General features: G+C 47.9%; 1 protein-coding gene across 5 annotated transcripts in view; it reads right to left on the bottom strand.

The window, feature by feature from the left end:
* The window catches only part of Hivep3 (HIVEP zinc finger 3), a 416,683-nt gene that overhangs the window by 58,751 nt on the left and 331,322 nt on the right, over positions 1-26,610 (bottom strand). For all 5 annotated transcript variants that reach the window (XM_075944540.1, XM_075944539.1, XM_075944543.1 and 2 more), the window contains one exon: positions 20,342-20,538. The gene's annotated coding sequence lies outside the window, so the exon portion shown is untranslated. The remainder of the gene's footprint in view (positions 1-20,341; positions 20,539-26,610) is intronic.

The following is a 26,610-nucleotide window of genomic DNA, read 5'->3' as shown; positions in this document are numbered from 1 at the left end:
GAATCGTCCGTGATGCTCCAATAACTGGAGCCCGTACATTCTATACTGATGCCAATAAATCAGGGAAGGCAGGTTACAAATCAGAAGACTTGGATAAGGTGGAACAAAGTCCGTATAATTCTGTCCAGAAGGCAGAATTATATGCCATTCTTATGGTGCTAAGGGATTTTAAAGAACCTATTAATATAGTTACAGATTCACAATACGCAGAAAGAGTTATTTTACATATTGAAACTGCTGAATTTATACCTGATGATACTGAACTAACCTCATTGTTTCTCCAGGTTCAAGATTTGATCAGGAACAGGCTTTGCCCTATGTACATAACACACATCCGATCCCATACGGGTCTGCCAGGTCCTCTAGCACAAGGTAATGCAGAAATTGATCAATTACTGATTGGTAGTGTGCTACAAGCCTCTGAATTTCATAAAAAACATCATGTTAATAGCAAAGGTTTGAAGAAAGAGTTTTCAATTACATGGCAACAAGCTAAGGAGATTGTAAAGAAATGCCCTACTTGCTCTTTCTATAACCAAACGCCACTGCCTGCAGGGGCTAATCCAAAGGGCACCCAAAGGAATGAAATCTGGCAGATGGATGTGTTCCACTTTGCAGAATTTGGCAAATTAAAATATGTTCATCACACCATTGACACTTATTCAGGCTTTCAGTGGGCAACTGCTTTAAGTTCAGAAAAAGCTGATTCAGTAATCACTCATTTATTAGAAGTCATGGCTATCATGGGTATACCTACACAAATAAAAACGGACAATGGTCCTGCTTATGTTTCTAGGAAAATGAAACAGTTTTTTGATTATTACAATATCAAGCATGTTACAGGTATACCATACAATCCTACAGGTCAAGCAGTCATAGAAAGATCAAATCGAACTATAAAAGATATGTTGAACAAACAGAAAGGGGTGGAAAACACCCCCAGAAATAGGCTACATAATGCTTTGTTAACCTTGAATTTTCTCAACGCTAATGAGAAGGGAACAACGGCTGCAGAAAGACATTGGATAATGGAAAAGTCTACTGAACTAAATCAACCAGTTTATTTCAAGGATGTGCTGACCTCACAATGGAAGCCAGGATATGTGCTACGTTGGGGAAGGGGTTTTGCTCTTATCTCCACAGGTGAGGAAAAATTGTGGATACCATCAAAATTAATAAAGGTTCGGTTTGAAGAAGAGAAGCCACTTGGAAAAGATAAATAACAATTCTTTCATAAGGATGGCGAACATACTGATGGTAAGAAATACAGATAGGTTTGGAGGCGGGGTTCTTTTCTTATCTCCACAGGAAAACACTCATCTTCAAAGAAATTAAGGAACCCTGAATATTTAATTACTGATGGATGGACACATTTTGTAAGTATTAATTTTTATTTATATATCTTATTAAACATTTCTTTATAAATATATAGAGCTGGTTTTGAAGTTGGACTCTGGCTCAGTCCTTCTCCAATTCCAAGCCTGTTAGTAAGAGAAAAACCCAGAGTTTCTGGAGTTTCTGTCTCATGTCAAGAGCCATGATATGGGACAGAAAGAAATATGAGTTTAGAAAACATCCTTGCTTTTCTTCATATCTCTCATACTTTTCATTGAATATATATATCATGCCTTTTATTGAATATATATATGTATGTATATATATGTCTATATGATTAATGTTTAAGTTTTTCACAATGAATAATGAGTTTTTCCCGAAGTGACATTTGAAGTTTCCAGGAAGAAGATGGGGCCCCACAACAACAACTCTACCTGGTTGAGATGACGTCATGATACTGATAACGCTACTACAAGACCTGTTTTGGATACCAGCTGCACAAGACGATCCCAACTTGGTTAGCTGAAATGGTGCACATCTTGTACAACATTCTGGCCAGACCTCCACAAAATACTCAGAGACTATTTGCAATTTTAAAAGACATTGATCTTGAAATTTAACCATCATTTTACTTTCACAGGATCCCCCAGAAAGAACGTCGCCCCCATGACAGCTGGAAGTAATTCTAGAGGACGACGTCCCCTCTCCCAGTAAAGTTTACCCCTGGGTTTAGGGACATCATTTAGGGGTTGGGAGGTTGGGGGAGGAATTTTATAAGCTCAGGGATCATTTTGAAAAAAAAAAAAAAAAGAGAGGGAATGATGGGATTATAGATTTATAATTGTGAGTTACTGCTTTTAGACAAATATATTGGTATCAATTCTTGTATATTGAAACAAAGTTAAATTATATTGACTATTGTATGCATGCATGTTTCTATGTCTGTTTAAAACATTTTTATGTATTGACATATATTGTATTGATATATATATTGTATACATTTACCATATTGCAATGTACATTTCTACCTCTGATTAAGATACTTATATAATGTTTGTGCATTGATATATATTTACCATATTGCAATGTATATTTTTACAGTGTTTATATTTGGAGGTCATTATCCTCATTTGTTACACAGTTGTTTATTGTCTTAGTCTTTAAGTTAGATAGATATTGAGAATTATATAGATAAATAGTCATCTAAGTTTGTCATTTATAATCAGACTAATCAGGTTCTTTAGATATATAGAGATTATACTCAGTATAGATAGATAATCTTCAACCTCTTCAAAGAGCTGTAGAAAATGGCCTTTAATCTAACTCAGAGTTTCGTGATAGTGAGACACAATTGCTCCTGGCAACACCACTCCATTCCCGAGAGAATGTTGAGCACCAAAGACACTCCACCTGGAGCCTTTCTATTTGGCAGAACTGGCCTTTGGGCAAAGAAATGCCTATACCTCAACCACTGACACAGATACAGAGCGTGCATCAATGGATAAAACAGGACTGTCATATCCTGCCAAGACAGGGTAAGATAGTTTTGAAAAGTTCCTTGCCTTTAATAATGGTATGTCAGTTATGTTAGGCCTTAGCCAAAATTGGTTGACTCAACATTGCAAACGAGACTTTGGGTGATTGCCCAGGTAGTCAGTTGTCTCTGTCAATTGTTGCACATTTTGGATATATCTCGTTTGTTGAGTAGTGTTTATTCCCTTCTCAGATCTTTGACAGAGTTGAAGATTATATAATTGTAGTTACTCTTTACATTATTTGGACTCCTTGAGATAGAATGTTTAGCAAAGCTTTTGTTCTCAATATTGTTTGTTATATTTATTATTTGTTGTTATTGTATGTAGTTGTATTTGGTTTAGTTCTGTCTTATTTAGACAAAAAGGGGAGATGTAGGGATAAGTCCCGCCCCTTAGGGGGCGTGTTCGCCTCGGGCTAATGTCTGCCTATAAATTTGGCGAGCGTGCTCAGAGCTTCCTGTTCTACTCTCCTGGTCTCCGCGGGAACGGTGGTTCTGTAAGTCTATTTCTACATTAAAACTATATATATCTTTACAAACTGTCTGCATTCGTTTACGCCGCTACACTCCACTTGCTTTCTGGGTCCGGCCTGGGATCTAACTCATCTCTAGATTCCTGTCTTGCCCTGAGTCTGAACAAGTACGGTGTGCTGGAGGTTAGTGGATATGAGAAATGACCCCACAAAGGTGTAGAGGTTGGGCCACTGAGGGCCTCTTACCAGGGTACCAGTCACCCCTCATCTTTCCACTTTGGTGCTAATAGAGCTGGGGCCCTTCACGTGGAGCCAGAGGAGAACCCAGACATGATGCTACACCCAGGCCAGCAGGGTTAATATAGATGTTCTTCCTGGGAATTACCCAGGGAGACTTCTGAGGCACTTGGACAGAGGCAAGGCGAGGGATACCCTAGGGAGGGGTTAGTGGAGGCCACAATTGGGAAGGCTGGTCACCAAGTCAGCCATGCAAGGTTAGCACACAGTAGCCTATCTCTTCCTGTTCAGGGTCAGCCCAGCTCCCACCTGCCGATCACTACCCATTCACTTCCCAGAACTCCATCTCTCCGAGTCCCACATTCCTCTGCCTGGGTTTTCCCAATTGGGGTCAAGTACATCGGGTTGCTTTTCTCCAGAGGATCTTCCCCTGCCCTCCAGCCCAGGTCCTTCACAGCACCTTTTTGAGCAATGACAGCTGCCAAGGCTTTTTGACCTACATTTGATCTTTTAATTGATACAAAATTTTATATGTTATCAGCTATGATGTGATGTTTGACCTGTTTAGACACAACACCACGATCAAATCAGGACATCAGCATAGCCAGGACCTTGTTGAGCTAACCCTTCTTCAGATAGTGAATTTAAAAATCCCCTGGCTGGCTATTCTGAAATGCACATTACATACCCTTGACTGTAGTCACCCTACTGCATGGCCTTGTTCTTCTTTTGTGACACCTGGTTCCCACTGACCATTTCCATCCCCACCTTCCCGACACTCTGGTAACCTCCATTCGATTCCCCACTTCTATGAGAGGAACTGCTCAGATGCTACATTTCAGTGGAAGCTGTTAGTGACAGCTGACGCACACTCTGACTCGTGGGGGTGGCTTGAGACTGCTCACATGCACCCTCTCCTTAGACATTTTCACAGAACTGGGGGGACCGTGTCTGAATCACCTCCAGGTGCTGTGTCTGCTGCTGAGTAGGCAGTCGTAGGTGTTTGGGAGCAAATGGTGGGTGCATGTGTGAAGAAAGGAAACCTCAGTGAACGGACAGTTATGAATTGTGAATTTCTGAAACAGGAGGGTACATTAATCTACTACTAAATAGAATTTTCTCAATTTTTTGTTTGTGTTTTGAGACAGAGTCCTATGTAGCCCTGGCTGTCCTGAAACTCGCTATGACCAGGCTGGCCTTGAACTCATAGAGATCCACCGGCCTCTGCCTCCTGAGTGCTGGGGTTAAAGGTGTGTACGGCATCTAGAAAATTTTCCAAATTTTGCTCTAGCCTCTTTCTCACAAACATGACTCTTTTAGAGGTATCCTTTACTTGGGGGAAAAACTGATATATAAAATTCATCCTTTAAGAGTATACACCATTTATTACTTACTATTATTATTATTCCATTTCCTTATTCGTTGTGCTTGTGTGCCCATGAGCATGCGTGTGTCATGGTGAGCATGTGGCAGTCAAAGGACAACTTGCAGGAATAAGTCCTCTCCTTGCATAGGTGGGTCTTAGAGACGGAACTCATGTTGTCAGGCTTAGCAGCAAGTGCCTTTGCCCACTCAGCCACCCCACCAGTTCTCCCATTACCTTTTGAGTTAGGGTCTCACCCTGTATCTCAGAATGATGGCCTACAACTGAGTAAGTGGCCCAGATTGGTCTCAAACTCATGGCAGCCCTCGTCTCAGTCTCCTGGAGACTGGGATTATAGGTGCAAGCCATTATACTCAGTAAAAGTTATGTTCATACAAGACTACAGTCTTGGGCTGGAGAGATGGCTCAGTGGTTAAGAGCATTGCCTGCTCTTCCAAAGGTCCTGAGTTCAATTCCCGGCAACCACATGGTGGCTCACAACCATCTGGAATGAGGTCTGGTGCCCTCTTCTGGCCTGCAGACATACACACAGACAGAATATTGTATACATAATAAATAAATAAAAAAAAAAGACTACAGTCTTTCTCCACCTTTAGGATTGGGGATTAAACCCAGGACCTCATTCATGCCAGGGAAATACTGTATCCACAACCCACGCGTGGGCCTGTCTACCAGTCATCACAAAACTTCTCAGCCATCTAATTCCAGGACACTTATCACTCTGTAAAGGATCCCTGTGCCCACTGGCAGTCACTTCATATTCCCTTCCTCCACGTCCTCCGTGGGTCTCTATCTCTGCGAGTTCATCTCCTCAGAAAACTTCACAGAAATAGAATCATATAGCAATGCGGCCTATTATGTTTGTTTTTTTTTCTCTTGAAATACGTGTCTTGGTCCCTTGATTTGAGAACGCCAAGGCCTCATGATGCTTCAGAGAGTGCCATGACCCCAGTGGCTCTGAGGCTCTGCCTAGTTTTATAGCAACTCAGCACAAGCTAAAGTCATCTCAGAGGAGGGAACCTCAGTTAAGAAAATGTCCCCAGCCGGGCGGTGGTGGCGCACGCCTTTAATCCCAGCACTCGGGAGGCAGAGGCAGGCGGATTTCTGTGAGTTCGAGGCCAGCCTGGTCTACAAGAGCTAGTGCCAGAAGAGGCTCCAAAGCTACAGAGAAACCCTGTCTCGAAAAACTAAAAAAAAAACTAAAAAAAAAAAAAAGAAAAGAAAATGTCCCCACAAGATCAGGGTGTACACAAGCCTGAGGGCATTTTCTTAATTAGTGATGAATGGGAGAGGGCCCAACCCACTGTGGATAGTGCAACCCCTGGGCTGGTGGTCCTGGTTTCTATAAGAAAGCAGGCTGAGGAGGCCACGTTGAGCAAGCCAGTAAGCATAACTTCTCCATGGCCTCTGCATCAGCTGCTGCCTCCATGTTCTTGCCCTGTTTAAGTTCCTGTCCTGGCTTCCTTCAATGATGAACAATAATGTAGACGTGTAAGCTGAATAAACCCTTTCCTCCCCAACTTGCTTTTTGGTCATGGTGTAGTGTAGCACCATGGTCCAGTGTAGCAGTAGTGACCCTAACTAAGCCATGCAGGTCAGAGCTGCTGCTGTGACACACACCCCTCTGTGTCCAGCAGCAGCTACACAGGCATGGCCCATGGCATCATGAGACAGAAGTGAGCTCCCGACATCGGCTGCAGGATGAGAGTGATGAGATGCTGATGGACTGTACTCACAATACCCTTTGGGGACTGAGACCTTAGACAGCAGCCACCTGAAGATCAAATTTTCCAATGAGGAAACAGGGCAACAGAGGCCAGAAGCTCAGGACCTGCCAATATGGGTGTAAAAGGAGAATCTAATTTCTCAGTTGACCCAAAATTGCAAGACAGACACTGGTCACCCCAATTATTCAATGCCCTATCTAGCCCAGGCATCCTTTTAACAGAGGACTCCTAACAGCAAACCCCATAGAAGTCTTTGGCCGTGTGCATCTGTCATGCTCTGATCAATTAGCTAATCCCATCTTTATCCATCCGCAGTTGTAACTCGCAGAGGGTCAGTCAGTGCAGGGAACACGGAAGATCTAAGGTCTTGACCGGATGGGGAGAAGAAGGCAGGTGAAAAGCCTTTCTTAGTAATTCGACAGTGCAGCTCTCTGGCGGTCAAAGAAGGACAGCCTAGGTAGCTGCATGGTTTCAGTGTCCCAGCCACAGACTGACCCTAATGCTCCTTGACCCTGAAATATAAAGGCAATTTCTTCCCAGTTGTTTTAAGTAGGGAGCCATTCATTAAGCCACCACCCACCTCTGCTTCCCTGGCTTCCACGCCAGCTCTGGGCTAGGCATTGGCTCTCCAGGGTCTAGGAATGCCCCGTGAGCTTGTCCTTAAGGCATCAGCATGTGCCATCTGCAGCTCCCCATTCTGAGCCTTATCAGAAATACATACCATCGTACACTGTTACTCACCTGACAGTCACTGCCTCGAGTCTGTCCTGTTTCAACACAGCCTCCTCCTAAGCCATAAGGATCCCAGGAATACTGCCAGCATTTTTATTGAATTAAATAAACATAAAAACTTCACTCCCAGCTCCAAATCCCCTATGCTCTACTAGTGTTTTATGCCTAGGCTTTTATCCCTGAGGCCGGCTTGGCCATGTGACACCTTATGAATGGTGAAGCCAACCTTCTCCCTCCAGGGGCGTGGCCTCACTCCCACCACTTGCCTGGTGCTAGGTGGCTTCACCTCCACATCACAGGAGTTCAGCTGGCCCTGAGCGGTGAGTGTCTGAACAAAAGCTTGCCCTTGGCAGAAAATGCTGGGACCCAGGGGGAGAAGGGAGCTGCCAACAACACCAGGCCATAACAAGGCAAGGGCTGGGTCCTGGTTTTGGTTTCTTTACTCCAAGGTGGAGTAGGTGTGACCAAAGATACGGCATTACCGAAGGAGCCCAGGAAAAACCCTGGGCAGAAAGGCATGGGCCTCACCTAACTTGACAGGAAAGCTCTGAGGCAGGGGGAATCCAGTACCTGGAACCCTGTGGGATGGCAACTTCAAATCAAAATCACAGCACTTCTGGGAGAGAAGGGTTTGAGATGGGGAGGACTGGCTGGGGCTCTCTTGCAGTCGTTACAGGGTGGCATGAATTCTGGTATTTGCTATATTAGCATATATTAGACTAAAATACTGAAAACCATTTTATATGTATGTTGACCTAGTGACTTTCTCTTGCTGTGATAAATACCATGAGCAAAGACAACGTGGTGAAAAAAGGGCTAATTTCAGCTTGCAGTCCACCAGTCAGAGCAGGAACTGCACACAGGAATTAAGCAGGCAGTGGAGGAACTCTGCTTACTGGCTTGCTCTCAAGGCTTGCCTCAGTCTCCTTAATACAACCCAGAGCCACCTGCCTAGGGGTGGCACTGCCCACAGTAGGCTGGGCCCTTCCCATCAATCAAGAAAATCCTAGACTTACCCACAGACCAATTTGATGGAGACAATTCCTCACCTGAGGCTTCCTCTTCCAAGATGACCCCAGCTTATGTCAAGTTGACAAAGCAAGCAAGCAAACAAACAAACAACAGTAACCAGTGGGGGAAAGAGAAATGGCTCAGAGTTAAGAGCACTTGGAGCTCTTCCAGAGAACCCAACGTCTATTCCCAGAACCCACATGATCTGTAACTCCAGTCCCAGGGGATCCAATGCCTCTGTGGGCATCAGGTATGCACGTGGCAATCAGACAAAATACATGCAGACACAATAAATTATCATCATCATCATCATCATCATCAAACCAAACAGCACATGCATTAAATATAAAAAGAAGTCCAGCCTCTCTGTAACAAATCAGTTTCCTCTGCTAATATCACTCAGATCCCATCTCAAGTGGCTTTGATTTACATGATGGCTCCCCCCCAGCTGGCATCTTCTCTGTCAACTGTCCCTCCAATCTCCAAGTTTCTGGTTCTCAGTGTGGTGTGGCCACCCAGGGTAGAGTCCGCATTTGCCAGGGCCAAAGTATCAGTTTGGACATGGCTCACATGGCCCCAGCTGGATCTGGCTGACTCAGACAACCCTGGCTGGAGCCATGTAGCCCTGCAGATGGATGCCGTACCAGGGAAATAAGCCTACTTGTACGACTGGGCCACCAGCAAATGCCTTTGTACCCTTCCTGCAGACAAGACTAGGCAATGTTAGCTGTGTGGCCTTCAGGTTTCAAGGGGCCTTCAAGGGTACTGGCCTGAGCTGCCAGCAAGACTCAGGGCTTTCTTGGAGACTGTACTCAGGATGGTAACGATTAATTTTCCCCTTTCCCTCCCCTCTCTCACTTTATCACTTTCTCCCGCCATCACTTTTCCCCCTCCCTCTGTCTCTTCCTACTTCCTTCTTTTGTGTGTGGAATAGTGGGGGTAGCCTTTGGTTTTTATGCAAATGCCATTACCCTATATACATTTCTCTACTCTTGGCTTCTCTCCTAGACACTCTAGATCAAAAGTCAGATTTTTGCTTTTAGCAGTGAATGTGTACCAGACACAATTGTAAGTACTCCACATACAGCAATTCAGTTATTCCTCCTAACAAGCCTATAGGGTGGATACTATTAGAACCTCTACTTGACAGGAGAGGAGACTGATAATCAGCGGGTGGGACCTAGAACTCAGGACCTGCCTTCAGACCCTGCATTCCTCATTGGGTACCGCATTGCTGGTCTAAGGAGGCACAGGTCGGCTTGCTTCTGCTGAAGGGCGGGTGATGGTTTGGATGCAGTGCCTTTCATCTCAACTTTGCTCTTAGGAGGTTTTTGTTTGTTTGTTTTCAAGTCAGGGTTTCTTTGTGTAGCCCTGGCTGGCCTAGAACTCACTCTATAGGCCAGGCTGGCCTCACACTCGGATCTGCCTGCCTCTGCCTCCCAAGTGCTGGGATTAAAGGCGTGCGCCACCACCACTCTGCTCCTGCGTGTTTAGGACCTTGTTTTTTGCCTCTAGAATTTTGCAAAAAACATCCTTTGCACAAACATCTTTATGCCCTGGTGCTGTTGTTCCACAAGCCAGATTCCCAGAAGAAGTGGGATCCTGGGCCAAAGAGGATGTGTGTCTTGGGTTCCAGCAGTGATGCGGCCTATTGTTCAAGGCATCTTCCACTGATGAGCCATGTGGATTTTGCTCACTGGTTTCGATTCTGTCCAAAGGACTACCCAGGACATCTCTGACCCCTTTTCTAGTGGGTAGAGGACAGGGATACTGTCCCTATTTCTCCCAACATGGTGACTATTCACCTGGATGGTTCTGGGACCTTTGGGAGAGCAGCCCCATCAGCAGTGAGCTGGCCCGTACCCTCTCTTTTTACTGAAAGTCCCACTCAGGGGGATGGGATGTTTCTGGAGGACAACGGTGCCACAATAGAAGGTTGAGAAAGCAGAACTTATAGCTCTGATCTTGAGCTTCCTCAATCAGTCAATCAATCTCTCTCACACACACATACATACACACAGAGTGGGGGAAGAGAGAGAAAGAGGGAGAGAAACATTCCTTTTGGAAACGGGGTGGCAGAGAAGAGAGTAGCAACCGGCCTCACCCTGCCTGCATCGGCACACATCCTGTTGAGGAGACCTGGGTGATACTGAGCCAAGCCTTCTAGCATCTTCTAGTTCTGTGTCCTACTTCACAATAGAACCCTGGCGAGCAACGATAGAGCCAGACTCACACACCGGGTGTGTGGCAAGCCCTTCCAGGGAAGGTAGGTCCCTAGAGGTGTGGGGGTGAAGTGGGGAGGGAAGGGGTTTCTCTAGCTCTCTCTGCTTGCTGGCTCCCAGGAACAGCCTTACTAGAAAGGCTTAGTGTAAATATTTTGCTAAGCAGCCAAGAGAGGAAACTTACCCGGGCTGAGCTGCCCAGTGCTGGGCACTGGCCATGGGCACAATACTCAATGAGGCCATTATTTGTGAAGGGAGGTCTGTTTGTTCTGCTGCGGGACGGTGCCAGAGCCCAGAGCCACCAGGCTTGCCACTCTGGCTGCCACACAGAAGAGTCTCCTCGCACTCAGCAGACCCTGTGGTTATGCAGTGCCAGGACAGGAGGTTAACTCTCTGGCGAACCAGCAGCCAGGCTCCATTGCTTCCTGCCTGAGCCCGTCTGTCTGAAGATGTTAAAATTGAGGACCACAGTGTTCACAAAATATGCTCATGCCCCAGACCTGCAGGTCCACTTTGGAGGGCGTGGTACTGGGGAGCTGGGGGCCCATCCATGTATTAATACTTCCTGGCCCCTCCTTCCCACCCAGACTGGTGCTCTGACGATACTGTTTCTGGTCTCATCCTCCTCTGCCTGGCTGCTCTTTTCTCCTCTTCCTCATCAACTGGACCTGAAATAAGTCATTCCTAAGCACAGGGTCTACCCACTTCCTCAAGGCCTTCCCTGATCACCCCAGGCCTCAGAGCCTGAGACTAAAAGAGAGGCTTTTCAGTCATCTTGGAACTATCTGTCCACACACCCATTTTGTAAATGAGTAAGCCATGGCTTGGAGACGCCGAATAGCCTGAGATGCATCAGTCCATGAGAATGTTGGTGGGCTTTCTTGGCAGGAGTCTCTCCTCTGTGCCCGGTGTCCCATCTCAGTGAATCATGCTGGCTGGAACTCACTACGGCCAGAGACCAACCCCACGGATGGCCTCACCTCTCACGATCACCTGACCTGACCCTCAGTGCAGGTGTCTCCATGCCACAACCAGGTGTACCCCAGGACACTCACACTCCCTCTGGTCAGCTCCGACCTCCCCAGATGCTCTACTTGGCCTGCTCTCCCCCGCCCCACCCTCCAGTCACACTGGCCTCCTTGTTCCTGCCAGACAGGACCCCACCTCTGTCCAGGGCTCTGCCAGCTGTCCACAGAACTGGCACCCACACGCCCCTTGGTTCCCTACTCGGACACCACCCACCCAGGTCGCTTGCTACCTGCTCAGGCCACTGCCTGGCCCAGACTGCCTGACAAAATTCATCACAACTTGCCAAACCTGTACCACCTATTCATTTCCCGGTTGTCACCTGTCACATGCTGTACTCTACTTAAGGAAAAAAAATACTTATCTATGTAAGAACTCAAACGTATTATAAATGTATGTATAATATCTATCTCCCCCCGCCCTGTGTGTGCGTGTGTGTGTGCATATGCGTGCTGGAAATCGAACTCAGGTTCTCAGCTCCCCACCCTATTTTCTCCACAGGAATATGGAGAGACAGGCGTTGTGTGTTGTCACCGGGAACAGTGCTCGGCACCTTGTGTCGAACAGGCTGGATTTCAGCATATCTGCTTATCTCATTGTTTCACCGTGAGTGGTGTGGAGCTTGGTTTTCAGTCTGTATGCAGGATGAAGGGAAGGCAGGCAGTGCTCTGGGAGGCCAGTGGGTGCTGGCACTCAAGGACTTGGGCCCATTTCCCCGACCCAGGCTCAGGGGCTCCTGCGCAGAATGAGCTGCTGTGACATCTCCACCTGGATGGCACACCCTTTCTCGGACTTGCCAATCCAGGAATCTCACCAAGTACGTCGAACTCTCTAGTGGGTGACCCAGCTCCCAGTGACAGCTGTCAAATGAGAAATGCTGGGGAGAGGGAAGGGGGGGCGCTGAGGCCCACCCAGTAGAGGACGGAGATTCGGACCAACAGGAAGGATGATTCCCGAGTGCCAGCCAACAGCACAGGAACAGAGGCAGGATGGTAAGGCTTGTCCCAACAGGAGAGATGGGTGGTTCCTGTTCCCATCACCAGCACACCTGCGCCCATGCTGGCTAGGAGCACACGGTCACAGGCAAACAGAAACTCCCCACTTTGGTCTTATGTGAGAGACATTTGTATTTACTTATGGCACAATTTCTTTCAGGTTGGCTGGCTTCATTCTAAAGCGGTGCCTAAAGTCAGTTCCCCAGGTGACCTGTGGTGCCACCTGCCTTTCAGTGCGCCCCACCCTGCCCATTCTGAGCCTGGGTCTGTCTCTCCCCGAGTGTTGCTTCATAGCAGCTTGCTCCTTCCTCAGGCTTCATTTCTCAGCCCCCTGCTTGTCTCCCAAGAGCACTGATTCTTGCAGCTGTACACTTCACCTGCCCTCCCACCTGCGTGCCTGCCTATCCACCTGCCTGCCCATCTGCCTGGCGCCCCACACTCCTGTGTATTTCCAGCCGCTGCACTGTGGCTTGGTCACCCCTCTAGCTTCTCAATGTCATTATGCTCACAAGAAACTCAGCTTTTGTCTCCCTGTCTGTGGGTGCCTCCAGGGTCACCTCCACCTGAGACCATGAGAAGGAGCCTATTCCAGAATCATCATGTCCGCACATGGTGACAGTGTGACCCTGGACAAGTCACCTGCTCTGCCTGAGCTTGGGTCCCCATGTCCGCTCTCTGTGAGGATTCTTCATTCTGATTCCCCTTCCATCAGTCTGGCAGGGGAGGCTGACCACCCACCACAGGTGACACTAATCTGAGCATTGCTCGTAGTCAGCATCTACAGGTAAATCACAGTCTCCTTCCTACAGATAGCTGCACATCCAGCACCCCCTTCTTCTGCAGCCTCCTAGACTCTAGTCTGAGACAGGGCCTGAGATCTGACTGTTAAAGAAGTACCCAAGCAATTACACAATTACAGTGTGTGGGGTGTGGGGTGGGGTGGTATGCAGTGTGTATGTTTATGTGTGGTGTGCATGTGTATGTGGTGGTATGTATTTGTATGGCATGTGTGTGGTATGTGTATATAGTGTGTGCAATGTGCCTGTGTATATGTGGCATGCATGTCTGTGCATAGTGTGCACGTGTGTATGTGGTGTGTATGCCTGTGTGTCTATGTACAATGTGCATACATGTGTAGCGTATGTGTGTGTGATGTAAGTGTATGTGGTATGTATGTTTTTGTGTGTGGTGGTGTGTGTGGTGTGTATGTGGGTGGTGTATATGTGTGAGTAGTATATGTGTGGTATGTGTGTGGGTATGTGGTGTGTGGCGAATGAGGTTTGTGGGGTGTATGTGTGTGTGGTATGTATGTGTGGTATGTGTGTGTGGTGTGTTGTGTGTGGTATATATGTATGTGTGGTGTGTATGGTGTGCATGTGTAGAACAGCATCTGTGAACGGTGCCTGAAGAAGTTGTGACTTAAGAGAAAAAGCTCAAACTCCGTACATTCTCCTGCACTGGCAAGTCTGTATTCCACTCAGTGGCCAGTCCAGCCTGTGCATTAGCGCCTGAGTCCAAAATGGGATCTGTTCTTCTCTAGCCATTTCCCAGCACAGCAAGCCCTTCTTGCTTAGGAAGTCCTTGCCAACCTGCAGTGAATGCTTTCTGATTATTTCAGAAATCTCAGGGACCCCCCCCCCCGCTCCAGGAACCCCAGAAAGCACACGGCGTCGTTTTCTGTTTCAGTAGCCTGCTGCATTTTCCACTCTGGACTGTGAATTTCCTGAGGCATTTTCTATGGCAGAACCTTGCATTTAATGACAAGTTCTTAATGAGCACATACAGAAATGCTACAGCAGCCATTGGGTTTTGGAGAAGGCAGGTAGAGGGCCAGCTTGCAGGCTTTTAGGTCTGAATTCTGGGTCAGGGTAGACATGAAGGCAGGGATACACAGGACCCCACAGCAAGGTACCTAATGGAGGAGAGAGAGACATGGGGCAGAGAATAGAAATCCATGCAGAGGGAACAGCATGGGAAAGGCTCTGAGACTGAGCACTGGCATGGAGGCAGGGGGTGGAGGAGCCTGAGGATGCCTGGGTAGCCAGGCAGGAGTGCTGAGCTAAGGGCTGCATTCTTCCTGTAGGTCAGGGGTGGACACATTCAGCTGCTGCCTATTTTGGTTCATACTATTTTTCTGGAACACAACCTGTTGGTCTTTATATTTACAGCTGACTTCATGTTGCCACAGCAAACTTCTAAGAGAGAGTGGGCTTGCCAAGTTCAAAACATGTACTATCTGGCCACCCCAAGGGCAGCTTTGCTGACCACTGGCACAGCACTGGAAGGGGACAGGATGGTCAGAAGTGTGTTTTGTCACTTGGGAATGTCACAGGGGTGGGCCAGACAAGCTGGTGGAAGGAACGACTGCAAACTGATACAATGGTTCAGTCAAAAGAAACATGGTTGCTTTTCATGAAAAGACATTTTAAGTGTTACTATAGTACCTAGACTGAGCCACTACCTTTTCATATGTTCCTCGACTAAATAAATCTTCACAGGAGCTGCTTGGCATCTCCACTGTTGTCCCTGTGTTTGACAAATAGCACAAGGAGGTTAAGTACTTGCCCAATGGCACATAGCCAGGAGGCAAACCCAGTGGTCCAACAGGAGCTGGGACCCTCCGTGCCAAGTTCTAGTTCTTCAGATTTGAGCACATTTGCTTGTTGACAGATTTTTCTAGCAGCCTTCCTGAGAATTTACAGAGCACAGCTCCCCGGAAGGAGACCTACCCCGTGTCCAGTCAGGCAGGAAGTGGGAGGCAGAAGCAGAGCTATTTTGGAGAAGCGACAGGAAAAACCGCGAAGCTTCCTACCTGTCCTGTTATGCCCCCATCTGTCCTGGGAAACAAGGCTGCCCCTCTCTTAGATAAAAAGGTGTCTCTCCCCACACAGTGGCTCTTCCACCAGAGCTGGGAGAGCAAAGACTAAGCTTAGCACACGTTGGCTATTTTTAAAAGACTACATAAACAAACAGGGCTATGTAAATAAGAAAAAAATATGAGGTCATCCCTTCAAAACCTAAAAATGTTTTTTTCTGGGGGGGGGGAGTAGATTTATACAACCTCAAAGAGGACGAGGATTGGGCTTCTATCCTCTGGAAACTTCTCTAGTCCATAGCGTCCCAAGCCACCAGACCTGACCCTCCTTTCCTCACACGCCTGGGGGAAACAGCAGCTGGTCTGGAAGTCAGGACTCCTGGCTTTTATCCCTGGCTCTGTGGGCATTGTCTAAATGCTTGCAGCTACTGCCCAGCCCCTGCACTACCCCTCTCTGGGCTGTGACACCTGTGCTCTTGGCACTCACAAGCCGTCCATCTCCATGCAGCACACTGTGACCTGCTACAGCCTCAGAAGCCCCTGATGTGTGTATCAGAAGAGACTGCAACACCCCCGTCCCTTCTCTCTGTGCATTGTCACCTGTCCCTAAGTAAACCTGTACCTTGCCCTCTGTGTGGACAGCTGTAAGTCATAAAGGCAGCTGGAAAGCTGAACTTGGGAGACATTACAAGCATCGACAGGAGTCACGGGGCCTTTCTGTGTTGCTAGAAGACAGTTTGTGCCAGGGACTTGACTCCCTGACTTGCTCCCAGGATCTCTTCTTCCTCTCTCCCCTCCTCTACCTCCCAACAGGCCACTCGGCATCCTTGACTCCTCCGTTATCCCTAAGCAGTGGAACAAGAGCAGCCACTTCTTACTGAAGGCAGTCTTCAAACTGTTCCACTAAGCCCTTTCAGAGGGGGCTCTTCAATCACCACAGGAGAAATTTGGGCTGAAAATACAGTTTGGCTCCTATTGGCCCTGTAACAGAAAGCAGACCAGCACATTTGAGCACGCTCTTCAGTGCATTGCAGCTCGGGGAATGCAGGTTACCAGCTTAGGCTGGCTTGGATAGACTCTGCAATGGGGTCAGGGAAGATCTTGACCTTCTGGGCCGATCTGTCTATCTAGAGTCACTGGGTTTGAGCTCTTTCCTGGGTACAGTCTTTCCAGGGCTATGTATGGGTCTGAAAAACCACACAGTCAAGTGCACTCCTAAGCTGTCAGTGATGAGGGGCAGAGTCACAAGGTTAAGCTCCCAAGTATGGGGAGTGTGGGGCTTCCTGTCGGACTGGCATTTGTAACAAGAAGCAATTCAGGCAGCTGTTGGAAACTGTTGATGATGCAAACTGGAACTCCCTCACAGGCCTCCTGGAATGCCCCTAGCACAGTGACAGATGGGTACAGTGTGGAAAGAGTTACCCATCTGCCCTCTTATTGAGAAGGGTTAGGATTCACTGTTTTCTTTATAATCTCCCTCCACCGTGTGTATGTGTATGTGTGTCTGTCTGTCTGTCTGTCTGTGTGAGGTATGTAGAGGTCCTAAGTGAGTGTAAGCTGTCTTCCTTGATTACTTCCTACTTTATCTATTGAGGCAGGGCCTCCCACTGAACCTGAAACTTGCTGAGTCTAGTTAGTCTAGCTAGCCATCTTGCCAAGGGGATTCCCTATCTCTGCTCCCACCCACCCACCCCACCCCGCCAATGCTGACATTACAGATGGCCACATATCTGCCCAGCTTTTTTTTTTTTTTTTTTTTTTTTTTACAGATTCTCTTTTTCTGGGATTCCAAACTCTGGTCCTTACTCCTTTGGGACAAGTGTTTTCTCCACTGAGTTATCTTCAAAGCTCTGGATTCCTTAATTCTTAATCCGCACCAAGCCAACCAAGAGGAAAGGGAACCTGAAAGCTTTAGCTGGCAAGCAAAACCACGGACACTGAGCACAGAGGTCAGCACACTATCTGTAAAAGATTAGAACGCCTATTGCTCAGGCTTTGAGGGCAGATGGACTGAAGCGGCCAAAGGGAGCATGTGAATGAATGGCATGTGTGTATCAATAAAGCTTTATTTACACAATCAGGTGGCAGCCACAGGCCCTAGCTTGTGGATCCCTAGTCTAAAACTTCAGATTAAAAGTTTTTATGCATGGAAGCATAGTTAGTACTTTATGTGTAAGCCTCCATTATAAATCAATGTTAAAGATTGAAACTTAGTAAGATTACAAAGTAAACTCACTTCAATCTGATTTACACCACCATTCCATGCAAGATTCAACTTTTTAAATGGCTTCTAAGACAATGAAAATTTGAAAACTACTAGCAGCAATGTCTACTGGGAACATATTTCCCAATTTATTTTCATGTTGAAAAAAAAAAAGTTTTGGCCTCCAGCCACTCACTCAGAAATCACCTTATTCTGGAGACAGTCCCAGGTTAGGTCTCTCCTGAGCAGAAGTGCGGGCTCCCTCTTATCTTGCCCTCAAATGGCTCCAATTCCTGCTGGGAACACAGGCATTCCCAAACCTCGAGTGGTGCTATTGGGCCACCTGGTCCCTGGCACAGTGGATAAGCACACTTCACACCTGCTATCCTGGACCCTCACTTTTCATCTGCACAGATGTCCCATAGTCAAGTCCTTTTCTTGGTGGCCCAGCTGTGCCCACAATCTCCTGGATCCCCCAGCAACTCTGAGTCAGCACCCTATTAATCACCATGCGTTCTTCCCGGGGAAAGTGCGGGAAGGGGTGGGGCCAGACTTCTGGCTGGGATCTCAGGGCTCATTTCCTGCTGGGCAAGACTCCCTCTGCAGATTGCCCTGCAGCTGTCAGAGCCTGTGTAGACAATGGGGAATTTGGGCATGAAGTAGGGGAGGGCAAATGCTAGGGCTGGGAGAGTCCTGGGTGGCTCCTCCAAACTCCACGCGTTCCTCAGAGAGTTCCAGTTCTAGGCTACTCAAGAACCCAGTGTACACCATGTGGGCCAGACTTTCCAGGCTGCTAAAGGAGAAGGACTCCCCCCCAGCACAGTTAACCATCATAGGCTAAGGAATGGGGCCCACTGGGGATGGCGCCACTGATTCCGACTGAAATGTGGTTACTGCTAGAGGAGGAGTCACCGAAGCTAGGGTCATTCTTCAGGAAACCCTTCAGTGGAAGAAAAGGGGATAACTCTTTTGTAGCCTGCCCCTGTGAGCTGTGTGACAATCTTTAAACTAGAGAACCTTTCTGTGTTTAGTATTCATTTATCTGTTTAAAAGGAGCAACAAGGCCAGGCCTCACTAGGATTATTTTTTCAGAACTTAGACTTGTCTAAGAAATGTTAAGCCTTGTGTCCAGGAAGGCTGAACTCTTCACTTTAGGATCCTATGCCAGTACCAGGTGGTAGAGTATAGCAGATCTGTCACCGGGAGGATGGTTGGCTGAGTTGCCTGCACAGTGGTAGAGAGTGACAGGAAAGCCCCCACATGGGCAGTCCCTATTCTAAAGAAGCCTCTTCTGTATGTTCATAGCACCCCTGTGAGGCGGGTGCCACATTGTTCTGTATTACAAGAGAGAAAATTGAAACCAAGAGAGAGGGAGATACAACATGTTTCTAAAAACAGTAAAAGCCAATAAAACTGGGATTTGAACTCAGGGATTCCCGAGCTCAATACCACCACAAACATCGTTCCTCAAAATAGTTCTTTCTGGGGCCCAGGAATACTTTTCTGGTCAGGACAGGCCTGCTGAGCTTAAGGCAAGGCCCACACACCCAAGTCCATGAAGCTACAGCAATGCTGCCCCTGAGGTGACCTATAGCCCCGGCCCTCACACTGCACCATGAGAAAATACTTGCTCTAACCAGGGGGGACAAGCAGAGCAGGTGAGAAATCAATTTTTTACACCTTGAACATCATAGCTGAGCCCACAGATGTAAACATAGGAAGGGTAGAGAATTCCCAGAGTCCTCAGAAGGCAGCTCCCAGGACCCACTCCAGAACCCAAACATAGTGGGCATGATGGTGCATACTTGCAATCTGAGAACTGAGGCTGCCTGAGCCAGAAGGACTATGAGCTCAAGGCTAGCCTCGGCTAACAGAGTGCAGAAAGAAAGACTCCAGATCCAGATCCTCACGTCTCTAGTGCCTGAGCCAGAGGGCACAGGTATTCTGGGGAGCCCAGGTATCTTCTTTCCCTTTTGAAACCAGGTGTTCTCTCCTTCAACCCTATCAGCTCCCCGGAAGATACCGAAGCATTCTGTAGCAAACAAAACACCCTAGGATTTGACCCTTACCCAAAGAGCTTCCAATGCCGCCCCCTCATATCATAGCCTGCATTGCCACTTTAAATCCCCAATACCCAGATTCACATATAAATACAATACAGGAGCCAGGGAGCTCACTGGTCCATCTACTCAGCACTCGGATTTTTGGAACTCTCCAGGTATGACATCCTTTCACAGCTCTTGATGGGGGCTTTTGAAGTCACCACGATCTATGACTGGGCAGGGGGTGGAGTGAGGTAGGGCGGTAAGGATTAGGAGGAGGACAAGCCTACGAAACAGGATGATACATCAGAGGCCTGGGACTTTGAGAGACAATCCTGTGTCCTTTACCAGAGGCGAGGGGGAGACTAAGCAGCTAGTGGTGAGGGGCAAGGTGGCATTTTAGGGAGATGACGTGGGAAACAGGGGCAGAAACCCAGGATTCCTCACCAAGGCACCCGTGGAATTCCAGACCAGCTCTGGCAGAGGTCAAGGCAGGCAAGGACAGGCAGCAATGGCCACTCTCACAACAGAATCTTTTTAAGAGAACAGAGAGCTCCTGCTAGCTGAAACGGCAGTCGGCAAGTATGGCCAGGACGGTTTCTTACCTGCGCTGCAGGCACCACTTCCGATGACCAAAACTGAACCGCTGCTCTCTCTGGAAGCCAGCATTCATGTCCACTCCCGCTGTGATGCCTCTGCTCACTCACCGCTCCTCCCTGAGGAAGGGACAATGGGCCTGGCCAGTGACTGGGGGGAGTCTTCCATGAGCTACTTCAAGGCGACTTGGTTTGTGCCTCTGATCCTGCATGGGGTGGGGAAGGTGGAACCCATGTCAGAGAGTTTTCTAGATCAGCTTTAGATAGAGAACAACTCCTGCCTTATCCCAAGTCCTGAACTCCCTCTAAGCTGGTTTTTTTCGTCCCATGTCCCCTCAGGGAGACAGTGGGGAGCGGTGGCTCTGGGATGACACACTCCACTCCTTTGGCCCATGCTCTATTTCTCTGAGCCTCATTCTTCACCAGTCAGGTGAGCATGGTTCCTGGTGTACTGAAAGGTTTCTGATGCCTTGAGTTCAGTTTTGGGATTATGACAGGTGACCGGAGTCTGTGCCAGGGCACTCTTGACCTTCAGTAGGCGTGAGGGAACTCTACTTTAAAGGCGGAGCTTTCTGTTTGGTTCTAGATGAGGAAGTCAGAGAGACTGGCATCAGCCAGACTCTAGGAACTCCTGCTGGCCTGAAGGTGGAAGGGCCATGTGGGAAGGATCTGGGGGCAGCTGCTAGCATGACCACCTAGAACGACCATGCAGCTGAAAACTAGCAAGAAAACAGAATCCCGGTCCCCAACCACAGGGAATCGGTTTACATCAACACAGGATTGATCCTGGAAGAGTGTAACACTCCCCAGAGCAGAGTTGAGTCCTCAGTTTACCCACACCCAATGCCAGCCTGAGCAAACTGCAGAGGAAAGTGGGTACATTCAGAGAGGTCTGGCTATAGACTAGGGACGTATAGACGCAAGCTGGCACATGGGTATGGTACACAATCACTAAACTTGAAGGGTCTGCTACCCAGTAAGAGAAAACTCACATGACTAATAGTGCCTGCAGGGTCTTCAGACAGGGTGAGGACTGGAGCAACAGGAGGTGTGGGAATACAATGTGGTTCCCAACTTACTGAACAAAACCTAGTGTTCAGGCCAAGGGAAGCCTGGGGCAAGGCAGGAGCTCCATCGTGGTTACTGATGGATGGATGAGCAAGCTTTGCCGCTCAGGCACCCGCTTATCTGGCTGTGGTGCCGCTCAAATGAGAAAGCGCTCCCTAGCCCAGAAAGCCCGAGTTGTTTAGCTGTGTTCAGCATGGCACTCCTAGCTCCTATGCTCATTGGACTGCCTGGTTTGTCTGCTTCTGGCGGTACGGTGTGGTAGCTGAGGATGTGGTCTCTTAGGCTATAAAACCCCAGGTTCAAGTTCATGTCCTTCTCCTTACGACTTCGGTGGCGCGGGAAGTCACTGTGTGAAAAGGAGGCTGAGGATGGCGAGGGTTTCCAGGGCTTTCGTGAGTCACTGTGCATGAAGTGCTGTGAACAATGCCCGGCACGTGGCACAGCCCACATAATTGCCACGGACTTTGTCCCAGAATGGAGCTTAGTAATGTGGGGTAACCTGCACACAGGCCTGCGGCATTGTCCCCTTGCTCACTCTCGGCACCAAGCTTTGCAAGAACTTAGTCCTTGGCAACCACTCCACAGGGCTGATGACTACAGAACAGAGGTCACCCGAGGTCCTCAATGTCCCCTCCCACCTCACCTACTGCTGTTCAACTCTGCAGAGTGGCATATGGCCACCACACGGTAGAGAGGACTGGCTCTGCGGCTCCCTGTGGTGATTTTTTTTTTAAGTCTGCCAATGAAACCATCTAGACTTTTCACAACTCCGCCATTTCCCATCAACTCCAAGTCTGACTTCCCAATCCATTGCAAGTATTACAAAATATGGGGGTACCTGATTCCTCCCACTAAGATCCCAGGGGTCACACAGACCAGGTCCTACCTCCTAACCATCATTCCCTCTCTCACAGCATGTCTGCCTGTCCGATTGATCAGTCCACTCAGCCAGTTCCAACCACACCGGACGTGAGATCCACTGCCCATGAAACCCAAAGCATACTTGCTACATATCTCTTGAGATGAGCGAGTGTCCATTGTGCACATACCAAGAGCTGAGAGCTCTTGATGGAGTGATGTTCACCCAGGCTTCCTCTGAATCCCATGCAGCCCCTAGCAGGCATCTTACACACAGCCAGCAGGTGACAATGCCTTTTAGAACACAACATGGTTGCTCATTCACTTAACACTTGTGCACCTAGTGCCCATACTGGGTTCAGCTGGCCGGCAGGTGCCAAAGACAGAAACTGGACAAGATTTGGTCCTTGTTTTCAAAGGAACAGTGGAGTTGATTCTGATGGTGTCTGGATGTAGGAAAGAGTGTTTCAAACAGACACCCCCCGTCACCCCTCCCTGCATCCCTGCATGGGGGCAGTCAAGAGCCTCCACGCTGAGGGCTAATGACTAAGGCAGAGCCAGCAGGGCTGAGGAAACGAGGTTTGCTAGAGGAGGGACAGGACTTGAGTGGAGTGAGGTTATAGAATGGATTTGATTAATGAGTTAATGTGCTTGGGATGAGGAGGCGTGGCCTGTGGAGGAGACAGGAGGGGCAGCAGCACAGAGGCCATTATCATCCTATCACGGGCCACCCCAAGTCTTCTTGAGTAGCTGTCCAGCTATACCTGTATACCGGTCACCTGAAAATGTCATCCCCAATCCCCAAGTCAGATGACAGAGAGGGTCCATTGGTCTGCCTCTTATCCTCCAAATGCCGCTGACACAAAAAAGAGACTATACAAATTGGAACAGATCCCGAGTCATACCAGCTGCCAGAAAGCCTGAGGACTCAGAGGAGTGGGGACCAGAGAAAGCCCAATTACACCCACTGATTGCTCCCGGCAGGCATGGGAAACCAGCTCAGACTGGGACCAGGAGTCTTGGCATAAAGGATCCTCTGAATCTCCAAAAAGACCAATGTGGGCAGGAGGGAAGCACCAGAAGCCGAGGCCACCCACTTCTGCCCTGCACACCTTCAGCCAGGAGTTCTGGCTGGGCAGATGGCGTGACAGATGTTAAGAAACTCCCAGAAGGAACCATCCTCTCCTTAGTGGCTTATGCAATATAATCCTGTGGTTCCCTCGTCTTGCCTCAACACTCCATGCCTGCTGTTTCCACCAGCCACAGATTGTTGTGTGATAGTCCTTACACAATCGTGAGCCCATCTCCATGGAAAAAGAATGTTTAGTTCTCAGCAGAGCCAGCCTCCCCTACTCAGACACAGCGCTCTGTGGAGCTGCTGTGCTCCCTTCCCAGGTCGGGGAACACGTTGGCTTTGATTAATGCCATTTTGATGAGGTTTGAAAGGGCAGCGTTTCTAGGTCTCTATAAAATTGTTGATCTGTGTCCTGGTTTGCTTTCTGTTGCTGTAATAAAACACTTTGACCAAAAGCAACTTGGGGAAGAAAGTGTTTGTTTCATCTTAGACTTCCAGGTCATGGTTTATCACTGAGGACAGCCAGGGCAGGCCCTCAAGGCAGGAAGCTGAAAGCAGAAGCATGGAGCAGAAAATGGCTTCCTAGCTTGCTCTCTGTCTTGACCTTAGTATTTCTCCTAGCGCCCAGACCTCCCTGCCTAGTGGTGGTGCCGCCGCAGTGGGCTGGGCCCTCCTACATCAATCAAGACACTCTCCCAGAGGTGAGCATAGGCTCATCTGAATGGGAAATTCCTCAACTGAGCTTCCCTTTTCCCAGGTGACTCTAGGTTGTGTCTGTTGACAATTAAAGCTAAATGAACCAGCACACACTGGAACTGATATCTCCTACCTTGACTGCTAGTGGGTAACAGGGAAGAAACTTCAAGGCTTGAGGGGGAAAAAAAGGTAATAAAAAACCCTGAGATCCATTGCTCAGTCAAGGCTCAAATAGAATAAGAGAAATATTAAAATAAGAGGCCACCCACCTATCTGATTTAAAAAGCTGCTCGAGGAAGTACTCCAGCAAAAAAAAAAAAAAAATGAGAGCAGAATAAGTCATTCAAGAAAGGACAAGGTGGGAAGAACAGGAAACAGGAGCAATACAAGCGGACTGTACGCAGTATCATCTGGACAAACATCTACCAGGATGGGGACACACTGCTGGAAATTTTAAACTTACTTCTCAATGTGAACACACAAATGTTTCATGTAAGGTAACTATTTCTAAAGGAAAGATAAGCCTTCTTACCACCAAGAACAGGAGAGAAGGTAGGAACACAGACTATTCAAGCAACATAGCAAGAGTCAGGAAAGCTAAAGTTGATCAGGAAGGAAAAAGGAAAACAAAACAAGAGACATGAAGTACGACTGTGAAAGAGAGCCCAGCACACTAATGAATTCAATAATGCAAATAAATTCAATTTTCTTATTCTAAGTTAAGAGACCAGGATGGCAAAAGAAAATGTAAACCGAATCATATATCTGGAAATAATACACTTAAACTGATGAAGGAAATCTAAGAAATGGGGGAAATGGTTAAACAGGCAAGAGGCTTAATAGTCCTGGCAGTTACACTGCAGAATGAAACACAAAAAGCTGGGCAGAGAAAAGTGGGGCGTTCTGCGCTGTTCGAGGCCTCTTTCCACAAGAAGGGACAGGCCACAAAAGCTTAGCCTTCACCTTGAACAAAACGAGGGGATCCTGCAATCACAAAACCACAGGGCAAGCAGGGGTATCACGGTGCCTGTACACTTGAGATCCTAGACCCAGGGAAGCTGATGTAGGAGGCTGGAGTTTAAGGCCAACCCGAATTACACAGTGAGCCCCTGTCTTGAAAACAAAACAAAGCACCATAGGGAGGGAGAGTGAGTGTCCTGGATGCCACCAGTCAGTGTGGACAGGACACGGAACCCCCAAAGATGCCCATGGAGGATGTGGAGATGGAGTCCGTAAGCTTCCCTTTCCCACACAGATCCAAGGTATTTTACTCATACATCCTCACGCTAGAAGGCAGGAAAAGAGTCTGCTTCCAAAGCATGGAAGTAGTACAGACCACAAGAGCAGCTCTCAGGGCAACAGCCAGAAATCTGTGTAGCGGAAACCAAAACACCAAATCAGCAGGGCATGTGGCGGGGCCAAGACACTTTCTAAATGTCTTGAATAAAGGGACATCAAGACTAAAACTGTAGGGGACCTGGAGGGAGGGAACCTTACTGTGTGGAAAGCTGTGGGCACAAGCAACCCTGCACTCAGCGTGAAAACAAGCCCAGAGTGCTTCTGTGATGACTGGAGAGGGGACCAAGTGACACAGGTTAAGGATTTCCCTGAGCGGAAGTGGTGGCACACACCTGGAATCCCAGCTACTCAGGAAGATGAGGCAGGGGGATATTTGAGACTAGCCTGGCAACTCAGCAGAGCACAGTTTCAAAATACAATCAAAGAGACTGGGGCAGGCTGGGGGTTGGGACTGTAGTTCAGCAGCAGTGTTTGTCTAGGGTATGGAAGGCCTTGGCTTCAACTCTGGTATTGAAAAAAAAATCAGAAGCTGGGCGGTGGTGGCGCACGCCTTTAATCCCAGCACTCGGGAGGCAGAGACAGGTGGATCTCTGGGAGTTCGAGGCCAGCCTGGTCTACAAGAGCTAGTTCTGGGACAGGCACCAAAGCTACAGAGAAACCCTATTTCGAAAAACCAAAAAAAAAAAAAAAAAGAAAGAAAAAGAAAAAAAATTAGCCAAAATATCCCAGAAGGATGAAATGATTAAAGTCTAAAATAAAGATGAACAAATGAGCAAGTGAAGCAGCCAGCACCACCACAAATGCAATGCCACGCTTGTAACGTGACACCGAGAACACCTGTAATTGCCACCAGCAAATCAGACAAGGAGTAGAAGCCAAGTCAGAGCATTGAGAAAGGTGACATGGACGCACGCATGCAAACTTTCAAGATGTATGAAGTTTGGAATGTAATTTTTATGTTGATGGTGCAATTGAAAACTGACTGTTCTAGGAAACAATTATACACTAAACTGGAAGGAAAGAGAGAAACACTGAACCAAGCAATAACTACAGGAGAAGTTGACCGGGCTACCAGAGCAGATTCCCAAATGTTGGTGAAAGGATGGGGAATTCAAATACAAGGGCAGCAGACTGTGTGTCCCCTGGCTCACTAGGTGCTCTGGAAGCGCCATGATGTGTCAGACACTGTTCTAGGCCAGCGAGCACCATGAAATAATAACACAGAAATGTCATAAAACACAGAGGAGCCTTTCTGGAGTTGAGCATCCAGACAGATAAGAAA

This window comes from Microtus pennsylvanicus, chromosome 13, assembly GCF_037038515.1.
Source record: "Microtus pennsylvanicus isolate mMicPen1 chromosome 13, mMicPen1.hap1, whole genome shotgun sequence".
Lineage (NCBI taxonomy): Eukaryota > Metazoa > Chordata > Mammalia > Rodentia > Cricetidae > Microtus > Microtus pennsylvanicus.
Note: the sequence above shows the minus strand (reverse complement) of the source record. Positions and strands in the feature narration are given on the sequence as shown.